The sequence below is a fragment of the Tupaia chinensis genome, unplaced genomic scaffold, assembly GCF_000334495.1.
Source record: "Tupaia chinensis unplaced genomic scaffold, TupChi_1.0 Scaffold138365_1, whole genome shotgun sequence".
Lineage (NCBI taxonomy): Eukaryota > Metazoa > Chordata > Mammalia > Scandentia > Tupaiidae > Tupaia > Tupaia belangeri.
Genome location: NW_006198262.1, coordinates 2,289,040 through 2,295,881, shown reverse-complemented (window position 1 = coordinate 2,295,881; position 6,842 = coordinate 2,289,040).

Genomic DNA, 6,842 nt, shown 5'->3' with positions numbered 1-6,842 from the left:
CAGCAGGAAGCAGGTGTTCTCCAGAAGCCTCTCCGGCTATTCTGAGACCCTGACTGCTCACACACTCGGCAGGGTGCAGTTCTTCTCCAAGCCTCCTGATGTCTCTCTGTGACTTAGATGTTGGCAAGGTTGAGGCTGGGGCTGTAACAGGGACCACAGCTGCCCCCAAGGGGCTCAGTCCCCCTAGCATCTACCCTGACACTTGTCTGGCATAAGATAGCTGTGGTGCCATTGCCCCCTGACCTGTTCCTTCCTGCACAGCAAGTGGACCTTATGATCTGGGCAGTGGGTGGGGATGTGAGAGGGCAAGGGTCAGGATGGAACATATGACTGAGGAGAGGGCGCATTGGTCCTCAGTCTCACAGGTGCCAACCTCTAGCTCTTCTGCCTGTGCAGCTCACCTGTGCCCTTTCAAGGATTCACTGACCTTCACAGGCACTGACTCAGTAGTGCAGTTTAACTCCCACTTTGCTGGTAGGGTTAAACCCCATGACTTCACACTTGGGTTCACACTTGTAGTGAAATGTACCTAGTTAACCAGTTCTCTGCTTATTCAAGTCCAAATGCCTGAATGTGGCATTCAAGGAGTTGCTCTGTCAAGTCCTAAACTCCACCCCTCCATCCATCCATCTGCTCACTCACTCACACATTATCCAAGTACAGAGTTTTATTAAGTGCATGGTGGGGGTCCAGCCCAGGGTTATGGCTTGAAAAGACTGGAAGCCCAAGAGGTAATCCAGGGCCCCTGAGATGTCACTAGCAAGTAACCAAAACAAGACCTCTGTCAGCACTTATAGGACTGGGTGGTACATGTAGCAACAAGGTTCTCTGTGACAAAATTGATGAAAGCCCTGAGGATAAATCTGGGTTTGCACCCAGAGAAATTCCTGGTCCCAGAACATGGAAGCCTTGAGAGAAAGGGGGAAAGATGGTGTCCTGAGAGATTAGCCACAGGTTCATTCATCTGTCCCTCATGACTAGAGACCCATACCAGGACTGGAGGTAAGGTCTGCACCAGGTTCTCTTCATGTAGCCAGTATTTGAAAGGAGGAGACGTGGTAAAATTGGCTTCCACCTTCCCAGAGCTCAGCCTCTGCAAGGTCCCTCTCCTCTCATAGCTGTGTTTGACCAGCTGGGGTTGAGACATTGCCTCAATGACCAGCAGAGGCCTCAGTGGCTCATTACATACCAGAGTACCCACCTGTTTCCAGATTCACCTTTTCCCTCGAAGGAAGGTCTTGGGCCAGGAGGTGATGCCAGGAGAGGAAGAGGAAGGAGTGACAGATGCTTTGCTTTGGGGTACATGGGGATGTGAGATTTTCTTTTTTGGAGAGGTTTTTCGCTATACGGCGTGTGTGCTCGCCAGACAGACAGAGAGAGACATAGAGACAGAAAGCGAGAAATCACCCCCCCAGGGGGGATGGTCATGACGCAATCCCTTCTCCTCCATTCTCCTCTCAGGATCTTGGGCACGCACGCACACGCACCCGGCGTGAGTTTTAAGCCACCAGGTCCGGGATGTGAACCGCGGTCGACTGCGTGGGAGTCCAGCAATATAGCCATTATGCTAACTGCTGGTTCCCCAAATTTTTTTTTTTCCATTCTACTCAGCTGACTTTGTGTTCATGAGATTTCCAAGGGCACTTCTATTGCAAAAAATACCTGTTAGGATGTTGATATCCAATGGAATGTTTCCTCTGGGCCATAGGACTAGACACTCAAGGAACAAACAAAAGACCATTTTTGAGAAACAGAAATGCTTTTGTGATGTCTCAGAACTGACAGCACCTGCACCCTGCTGGGACCACTGCATCTCTGGAAGACCTAAGCAAGTACATGCATTTCTTCTAATAGCAATGAGGTGGTCAAAGAAAAAGGGCTGGCCTCCTATAGCATCCCTGCATACTGCTAAGCAAAAGAGGTGAGCTGCATCCATGCCCCACAATCCCTGGGGCACCCTGGATCCCAGTTACCCCCACATTCCCCTGAGACTGGGGCTACAGTGTCCAGTGGGGACTCGGCCACAGAACAGGGCTGCAAACTACATGCAAACATGTCACTACTCTGATGTCATGGAAGCTAGCAGTCACAATGCTGCATTAGCTTCAACTGTTCCTACTGAGGGTCGAGCATCGCCCCTGGTGAAATTCCAGAACTCAAATAAATACACAAAATTGTACACTGGGTGTCAGTTGATGAATGGGAGGAGATTGGAAATTAACTTAGCAGGCAGCTCGCTCAGGTGCCTTGGAGGCTCTCATTGTGCCTTTTGTCCCAATGCCACTGATCGATCTGTGAGACATCAAAGAGCAGAAACCCAAGTGAGCCAGAAAGAAATTTGCATCACATCCATGCCTGGCTTCCCATGAGCAATGAGCCCCATCCACTTGCATTTAAAAGTTCACATCTATCTAATAACAAGCTATTTGTTTGTTTCCAAGGAGGCTGCACTTCATATTTCTCTAAGGCAAGGGTCCCTACTGGCCCCAGTTGCTTAAGATTCTCTCCCTTGTACACATAGTCTACTCTGTTTTCTCAGGCTGGCTGCCATCTCTGCCTGGCACTGAGAGCCAATCAGTGTCCATCGTGGAATAGGCCAGCAAATTGATGAGTTTAGCTCAACTCAGTACTAGGTGTCTTCATCTGTGCATGAGTGTACTAACACCTTCTCTTAGGTTATGGCACAAAATATGAGTATTAAAGTATAAAATAATACATTTAACTGACACAAAAATTAAAAGTTATTTGTTAATGATAATGTATATGGTAATGTCTTTGTCTTGACTGTATTAGTACACAAAATTGTACACTGGGTGTCAGTTGATGAATGGGAGGAGATTGGAAATTAACTTAGCAGGCAGCTCGCTCAGGTGCCTTGGAGGCTCTCATTGTGCCTTTTGTCCCAATGCCACTGATCGATCTGTGAGACATCAAAGAGCAGAAACCCAAGTGAGCCAGAAAGAAATTTGCATCACATCCATGCCTGGCTTCCCATGAGCAATGAGCCCCATCCACTTGCATTTAAAAGTTCACATCTATCTAATAACAAGCTATTTGTTTGTTTCCAAGGAGGCTGCACTTCATATTTCTCTAAGGCAAGGGTCCCTACTGGCCCCAGTTGCTTAAGATTCTCTCCCTTGTACACATAGTCTACTCTGTTTTCTCAGGCTGGCTGCCATCTCTGCCTGGCACTGAGAGCCAATCAGTGTCCATCGTGGAATAGGCCAGCAAATTGATGAGTTTAGCTCAACTCAGTACTAGGTGTCTTCATCTGTGCATGAGTGTACTAACACCTTCTCTTAGGTTATGGCACAAAATATGAGTATTAAAGTATAAAATAATACATTTAACTGACACAAAAATTAAAAGTTATTTGTTAATGATAATGTATATGGTAATGTCTTTGTCTTGACTGTATTAGTGCTGGGAAAAACCATGTTGTACACTGTAGAGTGTCTCTAGCCATGATGGATAGATATTGTGATTAAATGTAAATTAGAGACTAGCAGATGGTGTAATGGTTATGTCACTGGACTCTCACATAGTCGACCGTGGTTCAAGTCCTGGACCTGGTGGTGTAAAACTCACACCGAGCATATGTGCATGCATGTCCAAAATCCCAAGAGAAGAGATTGTGGCATGACCATACTCCTGGGGAGTGATTTCTCACTTTCTGTCTCTCTGTCTCTCTAGTGAGTGCACACATTCTATAGCAAAGATTTCTCTCAAAAAAATGTATATATGTACTCTTCAATCAAAAAGAAAAAAAATACCTAACCAATAAAAGAAAGATGATTATACTATTTTCTCTCAGCCTAAGATGCCTACCTCCCAACCTATACTGGCCATGTTTTTCTTATTTTCTGTATTTTCTGATGCTTTGACATCTAGGGCCTTGCTAATGCTGGAGGGGCAGCCTCTGTTGGGCTGGCCAGTTCCTAGATTAGCAAAGGATTTACCTGGGAGCCCACTTTTCATGTGCAAACGACCCAGCTCAGAGCTCACACCCCCAACCACTTCCTCTATTGGATTCTCCTCCCAGGGCTAACACCTACCCACCCTAATCTCTTCAAAGTTAAGTACAGACAACTAGGGGCAGCCCCTCTGCCCCAGAGCCCACTGTAATACCCAATTCTAAATAGTTCACACTGCCTTGCATACTCCTTTAGGAAACCACAATAAAAATGATTTCCCCCAATTTCTCTCACCTTTTCTCCTGACCCAGCCTGGTGCCCCACCTTTCCCCCATGTGGCCCAGCTGGCCTGCTCTGCCTTCCATTTCAGGGATCTGTGACTACTACAGACTTCATCCTCCATGAGTTTTTTCTGCACCCATGTGACTTTCCACACCTGAATAAAGCACATCCGACATCATCCTCATCCATTTCTCCAGATGCAGTTGCCTTGCAGGAGGATCTGGGTGGAACATGGTAGATGTGGGCAAAGGCTTCCCTCTGGGAGGCAGACAGGTCCAAGGTGCACTGACTCAGGCCAGGAGAAGGGCCCCTGGGACATTCTGATCCAGTCCTTCCCACCCTGCCACAGCTCTGGCCATTAATCTGTCTTCCACCTGATGCTAAGACAGAAACTTTAGTTGCAGTCTAATATCAGCAAACTGGTAATGATTTGTTTATGACTACTTTGTTCCTGTCAGGCTCCTACTCGCTATTTTTTTTTTCCATTGCAGAAGACACTAATTCAAAAATGAAGCCTCAGGCAAAAGGATTTATCAGGCGAGATGGAGAATAAAATACTCTTGGTTGATATGTGTGTTACCTTTTTGCTTTTAACATCCAGCCAGGGCCGTGAGGCAGAAAAGCATAAGCTGGAGAGAAATTACTTCAGTCTGGGGTCTAGGGCAAGAGCTAAGGGGACATAGGATGTCTTCGTCACCCTTTTGCCAGTCTGCAATCTTTACCAAATGTCTACATAGACCAGGTAGCCAGGTGTCTCCCCTCGTAGGTCGGCAGCCAAGACGGGCAGTCTTTGCCAGGTGAGGAGCCTTCCTTTCACATCCAGAAGTGGTGGTACCCAGGGTGAGGTCACTCGCTTCCCCACCAACCACATTCTTCAAGTCGAGGCACAGCTCCCCCAATTCCCAAACCCTTCAATACCACAGAGAGAAGAGAACGAGTGTTGATAAAGACTACTTCAAACAACTGGAGAGATTTAGCAGAATGGGATTGTTATCCAAGCATAGTTTATCATCATTCTTCTGAAAAGACAATCACCAGGAAAACACAGAGGCTAAAAAAATCAGTCGATGTATTTATTACCCCTGGGAGCATTAGTTATGAAAATGAATTCCCTGGAGATAAGAAGGTGCATTTAACACTGTTGGGCTGTCTGCATTAGCCCAGCCAGTCTGAATCAGACGTTAGAAACCTTTAGGAATATGAGAATCCAATTTGACATTTTGGAAGAGACTTGGGTACCTAATTATAGTTTTTATTTTTTTTCTCCTTGACAACCACTTAGAACATTGCCTTTAGCTCATGTCCCCTGTAAAATTCTCTGTAGGGCAACTTTGTTGCCTTTATTTGGGAAAATTTTTGCTAAGTAACAAAATTACTTCCATGTAGAGGCAGACTCTGAGTGAAAAATAGCTATCTACTTTGAATGATAAGTGGCAGGTGGCTCCCTCCTGACCCCCACTCCTTTGGGGGAGGGGGAACAAAGTGGCCCTGTCCCCAAAGAATGCATGTGCAGCATGTTTCACCCTTTTCTATCCTCCTTTCCTAGTCATGCACAAGCAACACCTGCCTGTGCAGGTGCCTCTCCTTCATTACTCGAAACTCAGCAGTAAATGCAGTGTCTGGTTAATTCTCTAGAACTCAGAGCACATTCCCTATAGAAGCCACACTTGACTGGGTGGGTCCTGAGTCCAGCCTCCTGAAGGTTCAAGAATCCACTCATGGGGTCAATATGGAGCTGTCAGCTCTGCTTCAGAGGGCACTGCATCCCTTATGTTTCCTGGGGAGAAAGAGGACTCATCCTCAGGAGCACTTCCCATTCTCAGTAGGGGCTACAATCCACCACCTCTGCATACCACATGCCCAATGGCTCTTCCTGGTATTCAGAATTGTGCCGCCAAAGGCAGGTGTCATGGGGAGGGAGACTTCTCCCTCTGTCCTCACTCTGAATTCAGAGGCAGTTATTGTAGGCCAAAGGAGAGCTCATCCAGATCCCCAGGGCTCAGAGACTGCCAGGCACCTTGACCAAAGAATGCCCCAGGAGCCCTCTTCCCCTCCACTGGCCCCAGGCTTTTCCTTTGCTCAGCTCACACTACCTGCTTCTCCTCAGCTAGCCTCTTTGAGATGACACCAACACCACAACCACGATGAAATTATAAGGCTGGGGCAGGGACAAGCTCACCCACTCACATGGCTGCCGAACCAACACTTGTGAAGCATGCCAACTTTCCACACATAGTTGTTTCATCCAAGCACACAGGCTCCTGGCTTTCCTTTACACCTGCCAAGACCTTTCACTCACACTTGCAACTGAGGACTGGACATCTCCACGCCAAGACCCCAGGACCCTGAGAGCACAAATGAGGTGTTTGCTTCCCATCCTAGAGTTTGCCTGGGGCTATCTCAGTTTAAAAAATGAAAAGCCTCACATCCCAGAAAAACCCATAGTGCTGAAAAAACCGGGGTAGTTGGTCACCCTGCCAGGTTCTTATTCAGAGAGGGGCATCAGAGTCATCAAGGTGCCAGCAAGGAAGTGCGAGTATGTCCAGGGCAGCTTCATATACCTATCCTTAGCGGAGTCCCAGCACTAGCTCCCACTAGCCCCCCAGCCCTCTATGCAGAAAAAAAAAAAAAAAAAAAAAAAAAATT